The 22,480-nt window shown below is 40.6% G+C and overlaps 1 long non-coding RNA gene across 1 annotated transcript in view; it reads left to right on the forward strand.

Annotated features, from left to right (window-relative positions):
- The window catches only part of LOC118011234, a 35,472-nt gene extending 14,170 nt beyond the window's left edge, over positions 1–21,302 (forward strand). The window contains exons 2-3 of the long non-coding RNA XR_004679430.1: positions 19,085–19,214; positions 21,263–21,302. This is a non-coding gene — a long non-coding RNA (uncharacterized LOC118011234). The remainder of the gene's footprint in view (positions 1–19,084; positions 19,215–21,262) is intronic.
- The last annotated feature ends 1,178 nt before the right edge of the window (positions 21,303–22,480 follow it).

Below are 22,480 nucleotides of genomic sequence, written 5' to 3' on the forward strand. Positions count from 1 at the left end.
GCTGATCTTCTGGGGGAGGGGCCTGTTGCCATGGTTCCCAAATGTCTTTGCCAGAGGCGGAATAGCCCCGCCCTTGCCTGGTCCAGGGTAAGTAATCTGCTGGGGTTTGCTCTCGGGAACTTTTGTTCCCTGCAAGCTTTCCGTATAGCTTTGGAGGATGAGTGAAAATGGCGGCCTCCCAATCTCTGCCCTGCAGGAGCTGAGAACTTGGGGCCCGCTCCTCGGTGCGCCCCAAGAGAAAAGCAGTCAATCACTCCCATCTTCCCGGTCTCCGGCCGCACTCCATGCTCACCCGGCCTGTGACCCAGCGTTTCTATCTCTGGCACCCGACTCGGTGTGGAGTCTCCAATCCTAGCAGATCCCTGCGGTGCACTCCCTTGCCACTCCTCCTGGGGGAGGGAGGGAAGTCTCCCTGGATCTGCTGCTTGTTGGGTCCCTGCTGGAGGAGCAGTGGCCCGACTGTGCCCCGGATCACAGTTTATGACAACCCCGAGCTGAGAGCCCATTCCTCGGCTCCATCTCTGCAGCCAGCTTCCCTGCTCTGATACCTGGGAGCTCTGCCACACTGAGGCACCTCCGGTCTTTCTGTGACCCTGAGGGTCCTGAGACCACACTGTCCCACGAGGGTTCCACCCCCGCTTAACCACTGGAGCAACGTCCCTCAGCGGAGCCGACTTCTAAAAGTCCCGATTTTGTGTTTCGCTGCTCTATCACTTGCCAGTAGCGGCTGACAGAGGCCCCCTCCCCCGCTATCTTCCCAAATATCGCCTTGGATTCACTTCTCCACATGTCCTACCTTCCAGAAAGTGGTCACTTTTTTGTTCAGAGTTGCTGCTATTCCTTTCTTCCATCTCCTGTTGAGTTTGTAGGTGTTCAGAATGGTTTGATCCCTAACCAGCTGAATTCCTGGGACCAGATGAAATCCAGGTCTCCTACTTCTCCACCATCTTGCTCCTCCCCCCTGCCCATTTTTTAATTTTTTTAAAGAATACTTTGTATATTTTTAGGGGTGCCTGGCTGGCTCAGTCAGTGGAGCATGCAATTATTGATCTCCGGGTTGAGTTCAAGTCCCATGTTGGGTGTAGAGATTGCTTAAGAATAAAATCTTTAAAAAACATAGTACTTTGTATATTTTGGATAACAGTCCTTTATTAGATGTGTCTTTCATAAATATTTTTGCCCAGCCTGTGCCTTTCATCTCTGTCGCTGGAGACACTAGAGTTTTTTGCACTGAGATTTAAGATAGCAATGCTGTTATACTTATCCCTCCAGTGGGCCACAGTCAGTCACTTGCAACAGCAAAGGGCAATTCTCTTGGGAAGTTCTTCTAAATGGGTATCTGTATCTGCCATCAAAAAGGACTGATGGCATAAAGTGATGGGTGACATAATCTGGAAAAAAGCGTTTGAACTCCATGTGAATGGATGGTGAAGGTTAGAACTTCCCAAATACTCCATTTATTTAAATAAAACCATTCATACTTTAACTTAACACTGCTTAATGGTTGAATCTTCAGGTAATCCAGAAAGATTTATTAGCCAAGTTCTTTCCATCATCCTTTCTGTTGTGTCCATCCATTTACTAATGTACAAATATTAATTGAGTGCCTGTTATTTTCCAGGCACTGTTATTTTCCAAGTCATATGTTTGAGCTTCAGTAATCAGCAAACCTAGAAGCATTACATGCTCTCAAACATTCTGTAGTCTAGAAAGGGCGGGAGATAAACTATCAGATAATAATCCTACTGAGTGGTTAATTATATGCTGAAACAAGAGCTCCAAAGGAGAAATAATCATTTTGAGGTTAAGCTCTAGAAGATGGAGTTAACAGATGCTTTCTCTCAGGAATGGACACTTACATTGATATGAAGGATAAATAGGAGTTTTTAAGTGAGGAGATCATGTGATCTCACATTTGGATTTGGGATGTAAGAACATTGCTCTGTGATGTAGGGACAGATGGGGAAGAGCAGAGAAGCAGAGGTAATGTGGCATAACATCTAGGTATCAGATGACTCTAGTTGGTCTACAATGATGGCATTGACCATAAAAAAGAGAGAGAGAATTATTCAAGATTTATAAAAGATAAAATGTACAGAGCTTGGTAATGAATTAGCTATTGAGATGAGAAGTAGGTAAGTGTTCAGAATAATTCCCAGGTTTCTGGCTTCTTTGACAGGAAGAATGGTGACACTTTTCCTTGAGATAGAAAACTCAGAGGGAAGACCAGCTTTAAGAGGCAGGCCTGGGTTATTAGCCTGGGCCATGGATTTAGCATGAGTCATATTGACTTTGAGGAGACTCTGAGTGAGATAACTGAGCTAGACCTTGGAGATCTTCGAGAGAGGTTAAATTTTGTGACACATCTATGTATACATGTTATTTTAAACCAGGGGCATAGGGAGATAATAGCAAGGACTATGTTTTCAGAAATGCCCATGGTTAATGGTCTCCTAATGACAAGGATCCTATGAATGAGATAGAAATGGAGGGATAAGAGAGTAAGGAGGAAACCCAGGAAAGCCTGATATTGTGGAATTCAAAGCAATCGAGGTATCAAAAAGCACTGAATCCAGTGCCCATTATTGGCACCCTGTGTCCCAGTGGTACTTTTGTTAAAATCGATGAACCTACACTGACACATCATTATCACACAAAGTCCATAGTTTACATTACAGTTCACTCTCACTGTTGTACCTTCTATGGACTGTACAAATGAAATGGGCCCTGAAATACATTCAGTGGTTGTAGAGACATGGAGGTTGATGAAGTGAGGGTGAGAGAAGACAGACTGAATTAGACTGAAGAGTAGACAAATAGAAAGGAATAGAGAAAATTCTTTTGAAAAGCTTTAGTGTACTGGAGTTTTAGGTACCTTTTAAATTAATAGCAAATAATTCTGACCACCAGCCTAATACAAGGTCTCAATTAAGTGTTATGAATGGCTTAAAGTATGAGGTAGTATCTTTGTGCTCAAAAAAAATGCAATTTAGTTTTGAACATAAGACATGCACCCTTTATGAGAATATAGTAAGAATTCATGAAGAGATGAAAGAAAATATTTACTGAGCCTTTACATTTCAGACATATTTTATTTAGTACAAATAACCTTGTGGATTAGGTAGTCAGCATATTTGTGTTATAAAAGGGGTACATGTTTGATGTGAATAATTTTAGAAAACCTAGGTAAGGACATGAAAAAAAATACTACCTCTTATATAGATATAAACATATTTTGATGTATTTCCTTTTGATCATGTTCTCAGAGAATTTAAGTCGTTTTCACAGTGCCACTCAAGTGTAAGTTGAGAAATCAGAATTTGAGCATTATTCTGTTTGCTTTTAAAATTTCTATTTTCTCCTCCAACTCTACTGCCAGATAGAGGCATTCATAAATGTAAGAATGCCTGCTCTACAAATTGCATAAGTTAGACATTCCTAAGAGAGAGGAGAATTTTGGATTCGGAGTGTCAAATATATTTCACACAGCAACTGGAGTTTGAACTAGGTCTTAAAAGACAAATAGGATTTAGATTGGGGTCAGCAAACTACAGCCCTCAGGCCAAACCCAGCCCGCCACCTATTTCTGCATGGTCCATGAGCTAATAATGATTTTTACAATCTTAAGTGTAAATGTAAACAAGACTCTTAACCCTTCAGCAAGAATAGTTGTGCTTCTTGGTCCACAAAACCTAAAATATTTACAATCTGGCTTTGTACAGAAAAAGCTTGCTCATCTCTGACTTAGTGAAATATGTGGGGAGTGGGGCCCCAGATGAGGACAATGACATTAGCCTAAGTCTAAAGGAAGAAAAGACAAGGACCATTCCAGGGAAAGGGAGTGAACTAACTGGGAAACCATGTGAGGGACCTGTCTACTCTGGTTAGGTTCTAGAATGCCTTCATTACCAGGCAAAGAATTGGGGTCAATACATTGCTACATAAATGTTTGCATAGTTATCTCCCTAGCTAGATTTTGAGGTTCTTCTGGGCCACAATCATATTTTTATTATCTGTTCACCCTCAAATAGTCTCACACACGTGGCTGGTCACAGACTACCAGCTCAACAAATGCTAACTGGTAAATAACCTCATGCATGTAGGCAGCTAGTTAGAACCAAGCTTTTAATCATTACTAGAGTAGAGTTTTGCTTCCCTTTCCATGAGAGGATCTATTGTTATCAGTAATCATACACTGGCAGTCATGGCTTTCCCTCAAATACAGCACTCTGAGGGACAACGAAGTGCATCCTTCACTTGCAGCAAATGGTGGGAGGATGGGGGAAAGCAGAATTCCCCAGCAGGCTCTTGTGCCTGATGCACACCTAACTGTGATATTGACAAGCCAAAGGTTGGGCAATTGGCATGGGCAAGTGTGATCTTCTAGCTGGATTATGCTATTGTAAATAAGATGGCCATGCCCACGTTGGAAAGAAGCATGTTCAGCTGCAATAAATTCTGCTTGGAGCCCAAAGTTGAGCCCGGAGACCCAGAGTGGCATAATCAAGGTCATGATTGATGAGATGTCAGCAACACTGAGACACAGCGTGTGAGGCATCCAGTCACTGAGGGTTTGTCATAATGTCACAGCACCTGCTGCAGACTGATAGCTGGGATGCAGGAATGAGCTGGAGTGAGGGATGAGCCTGACAAGGCCATCCCCACCCCCAGTGCCCTGTGAGTGCTGGGAGGAAGGCAGCGGGCATCTGCCATTGGGAAAGACAAAATGGAGCCACACAGGGGAAAGCAGCATGAGGTGGGGGAAAGTGGCACATTCCCAATGCAAGGAGAAGAAGAACAGGTGCACTGAGGAAGGCTGTCACTGCTCCTGGGCTCTGGCATCCTGCCTCTCTGCAGAGCTGCACGCATGCTGCCCTCTTGGCAGCCACACAGCCACCACCGTGAAGCATTCTGTCCCCTCGCAGCTCTGCTTTCTGAAGGACTAGAGGGCCTCCAGGAGGCAAGATAAACCCACACGTGGCAGCATTGTTTTCCAGGAGAGGGGAATGCATTTTACCTCTACACAAAGTGGTTTTTAAGATCCTTGCCCTAACCTCCAATGCCGCTGTTAAGGATTGACTTGCTAGCTAAATGCCTTCCTCTTGGCATTTGCAAGGCATGGATTGTTCTATGTTCTCTCTCCTCTGCCAAATTTGTCTCCTCTGAGGCTCTCTGGGAGGGTATTTGTAACTCACAGTTCAGTTCGAGGAAGGAAAAAAAAGGAAGACAATTCCCCAAAGCAATCATGTTTTTAAAAATATTATTATGTAAATCAAAGTGCTATGTCTCTAAATTCATTAGGCATATTGGAGGGTTAGTCAGCCTGGACGACTGCATGGAAATTGTCAGAGGTATTTCCCTTCTGAAGACTGGTTCTTGACATTTACTTCTGCTCTGCTCCTCTGCCCAGCGCACTTCTTCTGCGAGGGAGTTGCTACCAAGGAAGGGGCTTATCAGAATCACAGAGGGAGAGCTCCCGCTGACAATATGTAACTTCTGGTATGTACCATCTTGTAATGGCATGCCCCTTTCAACTCCTCCCAGGCCTCCGAGGAATCCCCAAGTGTAGTCCAAACCAGTACCAGATCAGCAATGAAGGAAATTGTCTTTGTGTGGGTTTCACAGTCATTTCTCAGGTCTGGGACTCCAGGAAGTAAACATGAGGAAAGTCAAGACGCTGTTTGAAATTTGCAAGTATGCAAAGACTTCTGGCTTCATTCAGAGAGCAGTGAGGCCATATAGGTCTTCAAAGGTGTCTGAACCCTCCCATGTACCAGAGGGGGCCAGCCAAGGAAACTGCAAGGGGCTGTAAGCATCTGTGGGGGCCTGTGCCTTAGGAAACCAGGCTGTCAGCTGAGTCTTCCAAGGATGGACATTCATCGTCCAGACTGGTTTGTTTTCCTTCCAGTACTCTTATTTTATTAAGGTGTAATTTACATACAATACACAGATGTTTAAGTATATGTATCAAAGAACTTTGACAAGTATGTACACCCATGGTACCCTCTGCCCATCAAGATTCAGAACAAGGTGCAGATACACTCATCACTTCAACAAATTCCCTCATGCCCTTTGCTTTAATGTCCCACCCATCACAGGACACCACTGATCTACTTTCCAACTGTCAGATGAGTTTGCACTTTTTAGAGTGTCATATAAATGAAATGATACAGGATACAGTCTTTTTGGTCTGGCTTTGTTTGCTCAGAACAATGTTTTCGATGTTCATCCATGTAGCAGTATGTTATCAGTAGTATTAGTAGGATGTTCCTTTGTCGAGCAGCATCCCATTGTAGGACTATACCACGATTTGTTTCTGTATTCATTGGTTGATAGATATTTGTGGCTCTTAAGAATACAACTGCAATGAATATTCTTATACATTTCTTTGGATAGCTATATTCTATCATTTCTCTTGGGTAAATCCATAGATATGAAATTTCTGAGTTGTAGGGTAGGTAAATGAATTTAACATTACTGGAACTACCAAACAATTTTGCAAAGGAGTAGTACTATTTTTCACTCCTTAGAGAGGCATCTGAGTGTTCCAGTTTCTCCACATCCTTCCAGTCCTTGATATTACTCTCTTGATTACTCTAGCTATTGTAGCAGGTGAGAAGTAGTATTTCTTTGTGGCTAAGCTTTTTCAAAGCAGTGGTTTTCCTGGGGACCTAGTGCTGAATTCTAAAGAAGCCTTAGTTGGGTGGTGAGAGGCAGGAATTGAAATAGGAGAAAGGTTTCTATTTAGAGTCAGTCTGTATATTTCCATTTTAAAAAGAAAACCTCCAAGCAGCAGTCTGAGTTCAAAATTCCTCCCCACAAGTCTAGTTTCCTTACCAGCTGTTTATAAATATTTACCTTCACATTTTTTAATGATGACAATGTATACAGCACAAATACCAGACACTTTAAAGTACAAATATTCATCACAGAGGTTGCCAGTTGTTTTTATAAAAGTAGGACACAGAGAACTCTGTCTGGCTCCACGTAGAGGTCTATGGAAAATGTTTCTGGATATGTAAGTGGATAAGAACAGATATCCTGGAGAATAAATGTTCATGGTTTGAGTGCTTTCTCTGCTAGGGGTGTGATTTAAGGTAAGTTATTTTGCCTCTCTAATGGACCATGATATCCTCCTTCATATACTGCTGGAATAATACATCTACCTCCCGGAGTTGTTTTGAGTATTAGATGACACGGTGCATTGAAAACATGAAGGCCATTTTCTGGCACATGGGAATGTATAATAAATACAAAACATTCAAAAAACAAATTTCCAAAAAAGATTTCCCCTCTCTCATCCTCCTTTTCTCCATTCAACACAACTGAAAAGCTGGTTTGGTATCTTTAGGGCCACACAAAATTAATATGCTGGGTCTAAGGGTCAATAGGCAGTTGGTACATGACATCATTTCGGGCTTCTAAAGAAACTCTCTCTGAAGGAATAAATCTCTGGAGGACAGGATCTGGAGAGATTTGTGAAGCCCTTGACATTTCATGCAAAATAGTGTAAAGCTCTGAAATTGTATTGAAAAGTGCATAAAGATATTTTTTTCTAGTATGCATAGCTTGCAACAGAATCTCAACAGGACTCAACAGAACCCTTTGGAGTCACTGGAAATGGCCATAGTGGGGTATGGATCAGGCTTTGGGAAAAAAGAAGGTTAGGACTGAGTTTCAGCTCTACCACTTACCAACTAATTGTCCCTGAACAAGTTGCTCAATTACTCTAAATTTCAGTTTCCACATCTTTAAGATGAAAATAATAATAGTTTGTATCTTACAGGATTACTGAGATGAATAAAAGAATGATATGATTGGCACCCAGGAACAGGCACCCAGTAAGTGCCAAATAAATGTTAGCTCCTTCTCCTTCACTGATGTATTTTCTTAATGATAAAGTCCCCCTGATGCCCTCTTTTTTCCCCCATTCAGTGCTAAGTAGGCTTAGTCTCCTTATTAAATTGCAAATGACTTTGGGAATGGTAATATATCAAGCTTGAGCTTCTTTAGTCATTCTCACCTTAGTATGAATGCATCACCTTGTTTCTTTAAAACAGAATTCTTGTATCAGGTACCAACAGACCACAGAAGAAAAAAAGATAAGAAGGTGAATTTACTACCCATTTTCCTTTAACTAACAATACTGTTAAATTAATGGATAAAGTCCAGGACCCTTCTTTTGCATTTCTGTGTCCCTGCATCTCTAAAATCTCTACCCATGACTATAGCAGCTCAAAGAATTTTTATCTTTAGATATCAGAATTCCCTCATCTTTTAATTCAGCAAATTGTGGTCCAAGGGCCAAATCCAGCCTCTGGCCATTTTGTAAGTAAAGTTTTATTGGAACACAGACACATCCATTTGTTTATATATTGTCTGTGTCTGCTTTTGCATCACAACACTGAGTTGAGTAGTTGACTGAGACCAAATGGCTTGCAAAGCCTAAAATTCTTACCATGTGGTCCTTTACAGAAAATCTTTGACTCCTGATTTAAACCCATGGCTAGTCTCTCCCTGACACTTTGGGGATATGAGAAAAAGCAGAAGGATTCAAATGGTTTGAGACATTGTAGTGAGGCAAGGGGGAGGTTGTGATCCCATACTTGAACTGATCTGGGTCCAAAGTCAATTATTTCATCATGATTGACTAGCTGGGTGCCCTTCTGCTTATTTAGGACTTTAAAATCTTACCCAAATCACTGCCTTTTATAAAATCAAGAAGAGAAACTAGTTGGATCAAAAAGAACTCCTAAAACAGTGGATTTCAGAGAATTTATTTCTTCTCATATTTTTTTTAATATTTATATTTTATATAAATCTCCTACGAATTTGAGAACTATAAATCCGGGACTGAACATAAGAAGAAGATAAACATGCCAGCATAGATGATGTGGAAGGAACAAAGTGGAATTTAAAGAGTGAAAAATCTTAGGGAATGAAATATAATAGTAATTTGAGCTGAACATCTATTATATGATTGTGATACAATGATAATTAAAATCAACTGCCAAAAAGAAAACAAGGTGTTTTTTTCCTAATGGAAATAAAGTATTGAGAAAGGAGGATAAATGAGTTTAAACTTTAGCAAACATTATGTCAAAGAAATGTTTAGGTCTCTTAATAAAAAGGATATTTCTTTTTTCCCCCAACAGAGAGACTTTTTGATTCAAATCCTTTGGGGGCTCTGTCTTCAGAACTGTCCAGAGTAAAAGCAATCAACAAATTATTGCTGAATGAGGAAAAAGAAGGGAGTTAGGAAAAATAAGCACTGTGAGGAGAGAAGGAGGCAAAACAGAGCTGTGCACAAGTGGGTCTGCAATCACAACACAGCCTGCCTGAGGGATGGAACAGTACATAGATGATGGGACTCAAAGAGCCTCCTTCTAAAACCACATAGAAGATGATACTTACTAAAAGGATAGATAGATGTCGGAAAGTCCAGGGTTTCCAAAGTGACTTTTCCTTAAGACTTTCTCTGTAAGCTCCGAAATTATCTCTAGGCAGTGGCTGAGAAGTTGCTATTTCTTTATTTCCTTACTCCAGGGTAGATGGATAGAGGATGCAGCTTGAAGTTGCTTCTCCCCATGACCCAGCAGATGCAGAGTTAATTTTGGTAAGGTGAAGCCAGGTTTGTCTTCCTGCTTTAGATGCTGTGAGCAAAACCAACTGCACATAGAGAGAAAGATGAAAATGCAAAGACCTTTGGGATCAGGTTTACTTTTGTCTTAGTTTCCCTTGGGTCTGGAGCTAGATGTGGGGATTCTTGTCCGGGTGATTTACTAAGAGGGGAGGCTCTCAAGGGAGATGTGGGCAGGGGAAGTGAAGGCAGCAAGTTAAGGCAGGAGAAGGGATCAAATAAGGATAGGAGTCTAGGTTTTAAGTGTAATCTCATGGAAAGCTCTGGAGCGTGAATTGCACCACAGTGTCATTCCCACCTTGGGGCAAGGGAGAGCTGATTTGTACTGCCCCCCCTAATACCATTGGCTGAAATCATTGGCAGCAGGCCATTTCCAGGGGATAGGGGAGTAACTAACTTACCTATTTACCTCTTTCTACCTACCTACAGGTGAAATGACTTAAGTTGTCCAAGGTCAATTAAAGTAGAGGACTGCCCTGAGCTATTAGTAGCCAGTATTCATGCAGCTGAGGAATGGGTAAAACAGCCCAATAAAGGGGGTTTGGGTGGGGTGCCAATAACATCCACCATAAATACTAAGGTTTGACCTTAGTCAAATGGGTAGGTCATCCAGTATTGGGTACAATGTCACCCCGTATTGGGGTCAGTACGGTTGGGATGAGATTGGGAAGCAGTTGACTCATGGCATGGAGTGGAGTCAAGGGAAATCCTCTTCCATCTAACCCAAGCATCTTCCTTTCTTAACCCTCTATGTACATGGAATACATGCATGACATTTATTTGAAGTTCACTTTTTTTTTCAAACAACATAATTGAATATGCATTGAAAAAGCAACATTAAATACCTTGTCTCTATAGGTGTAAATGTTATTTTCTCTTTTTCTAAAACACGGAACACTATGTGCCTTCATGTGATTCCTTTAGTTGAAAGAACAGTTAACCCCATTCCTATTTTCTTCTACTCCTTTTTATAAAAAGTCTTTGTTCTATTTTGTACTTAATTATAAAATAGTATGATGGAAAATCCTTTTCAAAATAAAAACTAATTGCAGCTACATTCACATATTTCATCAATGCTAAGATGCCTGTTTTTCCACATTCTAATATTGCCCAAATCATGATTCATCTTGCTTTTGACAATCCCTGTGGGTCGGGTGAAAGTTAGTACCTAGCAGCATTGCCTATACCTGAGAAAACTTGGTCATCACTTCATATACTTTATGTATCATGTTGGTACTGTGTTCTGTTTAAATTGTCTTCAATAACTTGACCTTGAGATATTTTGAAGGCAAAAATGCATAAGAGAGCTTTGGGGTATAAATTCAATATTAATGAGGCAAATATTTGATGTGAGTGGAGTGGACAAAATTCCACATTTTCTTGCAGAGTCAAGCCAGCTGCTTTATGGGAATTAAAAAAGGAAGATATAAGTAAAATAGCAAAATTTTGTTACTGAGGCACCAGTAAAAGTATTATCTATCTTATGCCAACCAATGCAACTGAAGTCATGAGAAATGGTCATGTCCCTTGGAGTACGTGAAAACAAACCAAAAACATAAACCAAAGCCACAAGAAGCTGATGTGAATGGTTCATGTCTTGCACAGGTCTATCATAAAGCCATTATATCGTAGTTTGATTGGCAGAATGTTTTCTTATTTTTATGGGTACATGTGCTTTTTACAATTAATAGAGCCCAACGTTTCATGAAACATGGTGCTAGGCAATGGCATAATTATTCTTAGAAGAAATTATTTTGAAAAATAACCTGTTGGGTGATAAAACCTAGATAAAGTTACCATAAGGAACATACCTAAAGTAAATGAAGGCTGGTTGATTTAGGTTGCTACTGCAAAGGAGAATAGAATTTAGAGAAAGCCTGAGAGCATTATAGTAAGGAGGACTGGGAGGGAGGGCTTCTGAGAGGACTTGGGCTTTGGATGAATCTAAGGAGAAATTAAGGAAGCAGGAGCTGCTTCTAGATTAGATGCTGTCAAGAAATTAGGGTAAATTTTGTCTAGAAGACAGGAAGGCCAAAGTGAGGCTAAGGTTGTTGGTAAAGAAACAGTCACTCGTGTTAGTCAAAAGAGATGTTTAGTCATTTTTGTGGCTATGGACTGGCCTCGTCTCTGTCCTGTTGCAGACATGATCATGATGTGGCTTATATGGGCATTACTTATATTCAGCTGGGAACATCATGTCCTAGGTGCCAGTGGGGTCACTGTAGCAAAATATGTGAGAAATTCACTGGACTTGGAGTGAAAAGCTTGGCTTAATGGCCTTGCATCTTTTGGGTGTGGGAATTTATTTAATTTGTATCATCTTGGGCGCCTGGGTGGCTCGGTTGGTTGAGCAACTGCCTTTGGCTCAGGTCATGATCCTGGAGTCCTGGGATCGAGTCCTGCATCGGGCTTCCTGCTCGGCAGGGAGTCTGCTTCTCCCTCTGACCCTCCCCCATCTCATGTGCTCTCTCTCTTATTCTCTCTCTCAAATAAATAAATAAAATCTTTAAAAAAATAAATAAAATAATAATTTGTATAATCTTTCTGAATTTACAGCTTCCTACGTTATAAAATAGGCCTAGCTTTTTGTGGAGAGTGTTAGAAAGTAGTCCGGGTTCATTCTTTTACATGTAGTTTTCCCAGCACCGTTTATTGAAGAGACTGTCCTTGTCCCATTGTATATTCTTGCCTCCTTTGTCATAGATTAATTGGCCATATAATTGTGGGTTTATTTCTGGGCTCTCTGTTCTGTTCCACGGATCTATTGTTCCAGGACCATACTGTTTTGGTCGCTACAGCTTTGTAGTGTATCTTGAGATCCGGAATTAGAGTACTTCCAGCTTTGTTTTTCTTTCTCAAGATTTTTTTCAGCTATTCTGGGTCTTCTGTGATTCCATATAAACCTTAGTATTATCTGTTCTGGTTTTGTGAAAGATGCTATTGGTATTTTTATAGGGATTGCACTGACTCTGAAGATGGCTTTGTATAATGTGGACATTTTAACAATATTAATTCTTACACTCCTTGCATGGAATATCTTTCCATTTGTTTCTGTCATTTTCAATTTCTTTCATCAGTGTTTTATAGTTTTCAGAGTACAGGTCTTTCACCTCTTTGGTTGAGTTTATTCCTAGGTATTTTATTCTTTTCTTGATTTCTCTTTCTGCTACCTCATCATTAGTGTATAGAAACGCTACCAATTTCTGGTATTCATTTTGTATCCTGCCGCCCTACTGAATGCATTTATTATTTCTAGTAGTTTTTTTGGTGAAGGGGAATGGGAGATATAGGCTTCCTGTTACGGGATGAATACATTACAGGAATAAAAGGCACAGCATAAGGCATATAGTCAATAGTATTGTAACAGCACTGAATGGTGACAGATGGTAGCTGCACTTGCAGTGAGCACAGCATGATGTTTGAACTTGTTAAATCACTATATTGTACACCTGAAACTAAAGTAACATTGTGTGTCAGTGACACTCAAATAAAAAAAAGTAATTAAAAAATAAAAATAAGGCTAAATAAGTCCTGGGGATGTAATGTACAGCATGGTGACTATAGTTAATAATACCATAGCACATATTTAAAAGCTGCTCAGAGACTAGATCTTAAAAATTCTCATCACAAGAAAAAAATTTGTGGCCATATGATGACAGATGCTCACTAGGCTTATTGTGGTGATGATTTTGCAACGTATAGAAACACTGAATCATATTATACACCTAAAACTAATACAATGTTCTATGTCAATTATACCTCAATAAAAAAATCTATCAAAAACAAACAAACAAATGAATAAGATAGTTCCACTAGTATGTACTTGAAATGGTTGGTGAGGAGGCAAAAGGAAGTACATACCTAAAAGGCAGTAGTAAGCAGTATAAAAAAAAAAGTTGATTCCTTTAGGCTGTTTTGGACAGGAGACCCAAGCTGCTGGAGGACCCTGGGCTTTGAGTGGAAGTGGAGAGGTTTGGGAGGATACACAGTTTGGGCTTCTAGGCGATCTTGCTGTAGTGGAGCAAATTCAGGAGTAGAATGGCCGGCCACAAGGCTTGCACACAGCTGGAGAGCCAAGAGCCTGCCTAATGCATCCGGGTTCGGGTTCTCCCAGAAGCGGACCTTGAGTCAAACATTCATTCCCGTGAAAGTGATTTATCAAGGAAGGGCTCCCTGGAGAGGCCGGTAAGCATGAAAGCAGGAAAGGGAAAGGGAGGGATCCGGCACAGGTATGATTCCAAGTGAAACCCCAGCTGCGGCTGGAGCCTGCGAGGGGCTCTGGAGCATAAGTGACCCCTCAGACTTCATCCAGCCTCAAGGCCAAGGAGCTGGGCTTTTGTTCTTCTGCACCAGTCGGTCATTAGATGGGCTCCTTTGTGGGGCAGGGTCTGGGCAGCTGCAGTGTCCACAGTGGCAGGAGACAGCTCTTAGTAGCAAGGTATGCAGAAGCTGGGGAATGGGTGCACAGTGCTCTGTGTGGATGGAGCACCAACGGTGTCCCCCTGCGCTGAGGAAACGCCTTTAAAGGGGGCTTTCCTGGACGTATTTCCTGCAAGTCTTCTCTAGCCCTCCAATACTGTTGTGACACCTCACTCATACCACGTCCACCTAGAGAAGCAGCTCTTCTTTAATCTATCACTTCCTGGAGCATAGCACTAATAGAAAGGCTAGCATTTCAAATGAAGTATGTCAGAGAAAATATTTAAAAGCTGTCGTTCTGTCTGGTGTGTCACTGGAGTGTGACACGACTATGGGAGTCCTGTTAGGAGTAATGAGGCAAGATGAGCCCTAGCAGATTCATTCTGCAGAGCACAGCTCAGAGACTGAACTAATATTATTACTGACCATAAATGTTGTTAGGGAGATGTGGAGAGGATGTTAATGCCACTAAGCATTACAATCAAATCTCTGTAATGACCAGTGAAACAGGCTAATAAATTGTAGATTATGTGTGCCCTGCATATTCATTCCTTCAGAAACCTCAACTTCCCACCTGCAAGAAGTTCAAAGTCTCCCGCTGCAAACACTGGGCTGAAAGCCACACAAGGGGAACAAAAATTAAAAGCTGGCAATTCTGTTAGAATTATCTGAGTCTTCTCCTCTTGAGTTACCTTCCTTTCTTCCTTCCCACTAATGAACATGGAAAAATAGGGTAAAGGTGTGGATTTGCTACTAGGCAGGAAGCTCCTGAGTGCTAATGCAACACAGCGCTGTCTTAACAGGAGGGACTGGGAACCAGAACAGAGTCGACTGTGGCTTGTAATGCATAGTGTAATATCAGGCCCCCTAGTCCTGTTTCTCTGGCTTTGGGGCTTTCTAAGAACATTTTGGAAGAATAAAAAGTCCTTGTCGTCAAGCAAGAGGATGTGATGTGTGTGCACTTGTTAAAAATAAATCTGCTCTCACCAAAAACCCATCCAGGAAAATCTGAGGAAAACCCTCCAGGAGAAATATTGTCATTGCACCAATGATTTTCACGTTCTGAGAATTTCCTGGGAGCCATAGTTTCTTGAGAATTGGAGTATGATTTTGGAAGATTTTATGTTTCTTTTGTAAAGCCCTTTTTGGTGGACCTGTCTCCTTATCTTAGGGTTTAAGAGATGGAAGATGACAGTATACCCTATAAGCGGTCTTATTGCTTATTGATCTCGCTTTACCCAAAAAGCTGCTGCCCCCTGGAGTCAGACAAAGGAATGCACACACACTCCTGCTCTCCATCTCAAACCAGTCCACTCCTACGTCAAGTAAATGGAAAATAACTCAGCAGGCTTTTCTTTAGCCCATGATAGAGCCTTCACATAGTAATGCCTTTGCATTTTATCTACCTGTTCCCATTCACCTTTTTATAGGTGAGAAAAGTCAAATTCAGAAAGAGGCCCTGAGTGCCATCAGCTACTGCAAGTGGCAGTGTTGCTAGAAGAGTTGTAACTTCCAGTGACGAGAGCCTAGAGTTTAAGCCAGAAGCTATTGCTTCTAGTTTTGTCTCCTCCAGCCCTCAGGATATGGATTTTGAACAGAGTAGGCTTGGAGATCTCTTTTGTTCCACAGCAGCAGTTTCATATGGGGTTTAGCACAAGAGAAGAGAACCCCGTATCTAGAGACCGAGTACGGTGAAAATCCTCCCAGAATTTGTGGATTTTCTCCAACGTGAAAGCCAACTTTCTCAGGTTCATGTTTGGTCTTCTCTGGCCCTAGGAGTACCCCAGCATTCTGAATTCATGTTGCAGGAGCTGAGTCACCTGGTCTAGGTCAGTGATTTTCAACCCTACGTTTTCCTCTAAGAGGTCTAGGAGGGTAGAGCTCTGTGGTTCATAAGGCAATTATTGGTGGGGAGGAGGACCTTATACAACTATTCCAGGAGTCATGGGGTGTTTATGTTAAACAAAAAGGAAAGGAAAGGGAAAAAACACCTTAAGTTAATCTGATACAAGTCTCCACTGTTTCCTGTTTCTTCCCCTTCAAAATTATTAGTTTCACATGGAAGCATACTCTTAAACATTAGGATGAGTAATTTATGTCTTAGCATTTTAGAATTTGTGAGAATCTTTTCTACCACTACTAAATATTGGATGAACATCTTCATGGAAATTAAATATTTCCTCTTTCATCTTACCTGACTGACTGTCTTCCTTCCTGCTTTCCTTTCCCTTGAAGAGAATACACAGTCCTTGGATGATGTTAAATCTTCTCCTTGATATTCTGTAAATTATATACAATGATGTAAAGTTAACTATTATTACTACATCTTATGTTATATGGTAAGGGAATAAGAGAAAAGAAAACAAAAATATTTGCTATGCATACACCCAAACATATACATAACAGAATGTGGAAGACATTATAACATTGAAGTCTTAATTTCTGCAATTGGCCACATGGTTTAAGCCACATAGCTAATATTTATAACTGCCTTCTTCCACTACCCATTCTTTTATTTTTTTAAAAAAGATTTTATTTATTTGTCAGAGAGAGAGCACAAGCAGGGGGAGCGGCAGGCAGAGGGAGAAGCAGGCTCCCCGCTGAGCAAGGAGCCCGATGCAGAACTCAATCCCAGGATCCTGGGATCATGACCTGAGCCAAAGGCAAACGCTTCACTGACTGAGTCACCCAGACATCCCTCCACTACCCATTCTATATTCCCTTTGCCCTCAGCATGCACCTCAGCTAGTCATGGTTCTTTGCCTGGTGGGGTGAACCAAACCTTTATTCCTGATGGGTCTGGGCCATTAGCAACCCTGCCTTAATTGGATTGTTGTAATTTTCCATTGACTTTAATCACGGGGTATAGTAGCATTAAGAGACCCCAAAGGGATCTCCTGTTTTCTAGACATGCTCTTTTTTACTTTCAATTACAGTCCATGATCAATTAGCCAACACCATAGGTTTCTGACAATCACATTACTCTGATTACTACTGCTTTGATTTTCACTATCCTGGTAACCACACCCACCTTGTCTTTAGCAATAAGGTTGTGCCACTTGAATTCTCCCACTCTGGGATCTAATTATCCCCACTGAATTTAGAGATCAGAGTTCAGTAGCAGGTAGCAGCTCCCAGTGTAATTTCTGACATACAGAGAATAGCAGCCACAGAGCTCTTCAGAGATGCTGGGATTCCCCTCACAAATTTATTTCTCCCAGTCTTGGTGAAAGGACTTTCCTAGAGCATGTGAGCAGGTCTTAAATGATAAATCCATTTTAACGTTTTAATCTCCTGAAGACTTTGGATACCTTCCTCTGCAGTATACGAAGACAGTATTCCAGTTCATTTAGTGTAGATGACTTTTGGCCTATGTTTCAGCAAGCTGACCACCTGGTAGGCTTTTCTAACCCCTTGAGCTGCAACATTAAATGCAGAATCTTTGCTTAGTGGACCCATATCAGTAAATCTGGTCCAATCCAATTTTATATTCCTTACACCATTATCCTGCACCCCTAATATCTATTCCCACATTTCTGTCTATATAAATTGGAAAAACCATGCTGTTGTTTTGGTGTGTAGTACACTTTATCACAGGTCATACTTTGCATCTCATCCACTGAGGCCTTTTGGGAATTCAGTGTAGTTATAGGTCCATTAGCAAAAAGGAATGGTGGAGATAGTTCCTGAGGGGAATCAAAGTGTCTTTCAAGGCAACTACCTCAGGATCGGCCATTATGGCTTCTTCAGACAAAGCAGATTTAACCTCCTCAGACAGAAATAGAATGGCTTCTACTGGCAAAGAAGATTCAGCAGAATTTAGGGGTTCACTATACCCAGCTTCACTGGGATCTTCTCATATGTTCCCATTCCAATTTTCAGGACCCCTTTCCTTCTTAATTAATGACCTCACCTTAAAAGAGGATATCCATAAAGTTGAGAATTCAATTTGCATTGTAATTCAATCACTCTCAGGATGAGAATCTAGGTGGGGGTTATAGAAATTTCAGCCTTGCACCTACAGGAGATAAAGGTTCCTTTCAGGGCAGACATAGAAACTTCCAAGTCATTTATGCAGAGCTTGAGCACTGAGCTCCTCATTGCCTTTCCTTACTTTCTCCAATGCAAGTAGGAGCAATCAGCCAATCCCATTATATTCTTTAATTCAACTAAAATGTTACACAGCATCAAATACATAGTTATGTAGAACCCTACCTTTTATAGGTGTTTGGTAAAGAATATCCAATGATGATATTTTGTCTATCTGTATTACTACATACAATGGATTATCAGTACCCCCTTTACCACTAGAAATATTCATTAGTTCCTTCTCTAGAACTCATTCCAGAAATCTCAGGATCAATTCTGAAAACTCATTCTTAAGACTCTGTTCCTCTCAAAACACTTCTAGTATAGAAATCTGTATCAGTAAGTATTCCTCAAGAGAAATAGAACTGGTGGGATACACGCACACACAAGTTCATACATAGACACACACACACACACACAGAGAAACACACATACTTATACATCAAGAGATTCATTGTAAGGAATTGGCTTTTGCAGTTATGAGGGCTGGCTAGGCAACTCTGAAATCTATGGAATGGGCCATCAAGAAGAGAAGGCCAGAAATTCTTGGGCACAACCTAAAACTACAGACCATAGGCAGAATTTCTTCTTCATCAGGAAAACATCATTTCTGCTTTTAAGGTCCTTCAACTGATTGTGAGAGAGACCTACTCAGATTTTTGAGGATAATCTGTACTTAAAGTCTACCAGTTGTAGATGTTAGTAACATCTCTGATATACATTCATGGCAATATTTTTAGTGTTTGAATGACTGGGGTATATGACACATTAAAGCACATCCATGCTTTACTTCAATTTTTGTTATCCCTATTTCCAGTGTACTTACTTTTAAAAATGTATATTAAGATAGAATTTTTTTAGTTAAGTTCATAGTTACTGTTATTGATGTATTCAGATCAGCCATGGGTACCATATTATGTTTGTCTCATTTCACAGGCATCAAAGTCCACATGGAATCTGGCTCACCTGAGCATTTGGTATGTCCTGGAGGTGTTTCAGAAAGTCAGCCAGAAGAGAAAGGAAAGTGAGCAAATCTTGGATGTGAGCATAGTGACCAGTTCAGCAGGTATGTATTTTAAAATACCACGTATTGGAGGATTCCCTGTCTTACTACTCAGATGTCATCTCTTTATCCAACCTCACAAAAGCTGAGACCTGGTCCTGTATTCACAGTCCCCATGGGATAAGTCCACTGCTATCTCTTCCTCTTCCCATTATGACAGCTGCCTTCCTCCACGCTCCTCATTCCTCAGAGCCTGAGGAATGCTGTATTCTCCTCCTTATTTTTCTCAAGTTTCTGTAGTTGACACACCAGAGGGAATAGAAAATCCTGGAGGAAGTCAACAAGCCATATCAATTCAGTCTCAGCAGTTGTTTCTAGAATGGTCTATGTTTAATTCCGTGCACATATGAGTGACTTCAGCCAGGCTTTGAAGCATATATCTCATTAAGGAAATATATAAAAAAATCTCAAAATAGTAATTTTTGAGCTTTTACTTTTTGTCATTTCCTTTTCATCATGACCTTTCCCCTTCTCATCCACATTGCCTTGAGGATAAGTAGATCATTAGAGAGAAAATACAAAGAGGAAACAGTCAATGTTCAGCTTTCTGACTTCCAAAACAGCGTTTTGAGAATCAAAAGGGATGGCTTGAGAGAGACAGCAATGTTTAGGCCATAATCATAGAACTAGAAAGAGAATAGAGAATCTTCAGGTCAAGATGGCATCTTTGCTCCAATCATTTAGCAAAAGGGAAAAAAATATATACATAAAGAGACATGGCTGGACTCAATAAAAGACAAGCATTTCCATAGTCAAGGACCAGAACAGAAAGACAAAATAGTGAGCAGAGCAGAAGGTTAAGACCTCATTGCACTTTGACTGTGAAGTGGGCAGAAGTTAGAAGGGCTTTTGGTTACTTCCAAGTCAAGAGGACTAAAAGTGTTCCGTAGGAGATGACACCCCCACTTATGATAGGAAAGTGTAATTCTTCTGCCAATCCTTTCTTGGGGATAGAGTTACTAGTAAGCTGGAGCCTAAGAAAGGTGGAGACACGGACACATCTGCATACTCAGGAGCTGTGGCAACTGGGTCACTTCTTTGAGCCCGGATCTGCCCCATTCCCAACATGCCTGGTGGTGATGGAACCTAGCTTCAGATTAGGACCCTGGAGGGCCAGATGATGCAACTGTGAAACCAAAACAAACAGACAAACAAAACAATTTATTGCAAAGCAAATATAAATAGGGAAAATACAACATTTTACCAAACCAGCAGAAGGCAGAGAAAGAGAATAACAGCAAGAAAGAAAAAGCATTGTTATCTCAAACCAAAAATAAGGTAATACAAATATTACCCTACTAGGCTCACAGAAAATGTAAATCTATTGAGCTTTGCTACTAAAAGTCACAGTTTGTAAAACTGAATTTGAAATAGGCTATTAAATAAGACAAAAAAAAAAAAATACACCTAAAAAACACCACATGGAAAGATTCGAAACAAAGCCATGAAAAACAAAATAAATATTAAGTAAAACAAGCAGCGTGAGAAAAAGTAATGTCTGGCAAAATAAAATTTAAGACAACATTACTAAGATACCATATAATTATGAAAAAAGAACAAGCCAATGGAAAGTTATGGTGATCATGAATTTATAGGCACTCAACCATATAAAACCTTCAAGCTATTAAGAGTAAAACTTGCCGAATCACAAAGATAAATTAACAAACATAGAAACATTGGAGATTTTAATAAAACTATCAAAAATGGATAAATTAAGCAGAAAAAATAAGAATGCATATAATTTATATGCATTTATATAACATTTTATAACATTATCTATTATATATAATTGTTTACTCACTGACTGGTAATGTGACTTCTCACATACGCCTGTTTTCCTTGTTCTGTTTTTCTTCGTTTCACATTCTACACATATTTATGGATTAAAAAAACTAAACAGGTACTGAAATACTAAAAATTTTAATGGTAATTATAAACACTAAATTTATGATCATGATATGCTGGAATTGTTTTTTTTTTAAGATTTTATTTTATTTATTTATTTATTTATTTATTTATTTATTTATTTATTTAACTTATTTATTTGACAGAGAGAGAAAGCACAAGCAGGGGGAGCAGCAGAGGGAGAGGGAGAAGCAAGCTCCCAGCTGAGCAGGGAGCCCAACATGGGGCTTGATCACAGGACCTTGGGATCATGACCCGAGCCTCGATCATGACCTGAGCCAAAGGCAGATGCTTAACCAACTGAGCCACCCAGGTGCCCTGGAATTGTTCTGAAGAAACAAAAGAAAAAGCCAAGCTAGGGGAACATTGTCTGGGTCAGGAGGTGTGGTATAAGGGTACTGATCCTAGGGAACCACAAGGAACACTTGGAATCAGCACTAGGTGAGAGCCATGCTTGCTAATGTTAAGCACTGAGAGCTAAACCAAGCCACCATTTTGTGCTAATGCTGTATGTTTCCAAGGTAGAAGAGCCATAATAGTTGCTCATCTCTCACTGTGGATATTGGAACTTCCATCAACAATTATCAGCAGAACACCTGTGGATGTCCTAGTAGTGGAACGCCACTTGTGCCTTGGGACTTAGCTTAACCTTATGTGAACTGCCTGGTGTGGACTATCAGTCCCCCAGTGTCAATATTCTATGACATAAGCACAGACATGCTACCCTGTCACCTCAACAAATGATGGAGCCCTTAATGTCCAGAGGGACTGGAGTGGTAAGCCCAGGAATGGTCACTTAGGTGGTGAAAGCTCCCCCATTACAAAGGGAGCTGGAGAGAATTCACTACTCCAGGATGCCCCTGTTTGCTGGAAATGGTTTTCCTTCTAAGGCTGAAGCTAAATGGAATACACATAATAGGAAGAACATTTTTTTTTTTTCAGAGAAAAAAATAGCTTTCATTGTCAACTCTTTGAAAAGAACACCCTACTTATATATATATATATTATGAACTAAAACCTGTCTTTTTGGGACACACACCTAATTTCTACTTATTCAATAAAAATCTAAAAGGGAGGAATTTTTTTTTTTTTTAAGATTTTATTTATTTATTTGACAGAGAGAGACACAGTGAGAGAGGGAACACAAGCAGGGGGAATGGGAGAGGGAAAAGCAGGCTTCCCGCAGAGCAGAGAGCCCGATGTGGGGCTCTATCTCAGGACGCTGGGATCATGACCTGAGCCGAAGGCAGACGCTTAACGACTGAGCCACTCAGGCGCCCCTAAAAGGGAGGAATTTTCATTGGGGATCAGAGAAAGATATGCTTGTTTCATCTTTTTTCTATTCTCCCCCTATGTTTTCACAA

This window comes from Mirounga leonina, unplaced genomic scaffold (genome assembly GCF_011800145.1).
Source record: "Mirounga leonina isolate KUSES-001 unplaced genomic scaffold, KU_Mleo_1.0 Mir_150, whole genome shotgun sequence".
In the NCBI taxonomy this organism is placed as follows: Eukaryota; Metazoa; Chordata; class Mammalia; order Carnivora; family Phocidae; genus Mirounga; species Mirounga leonina.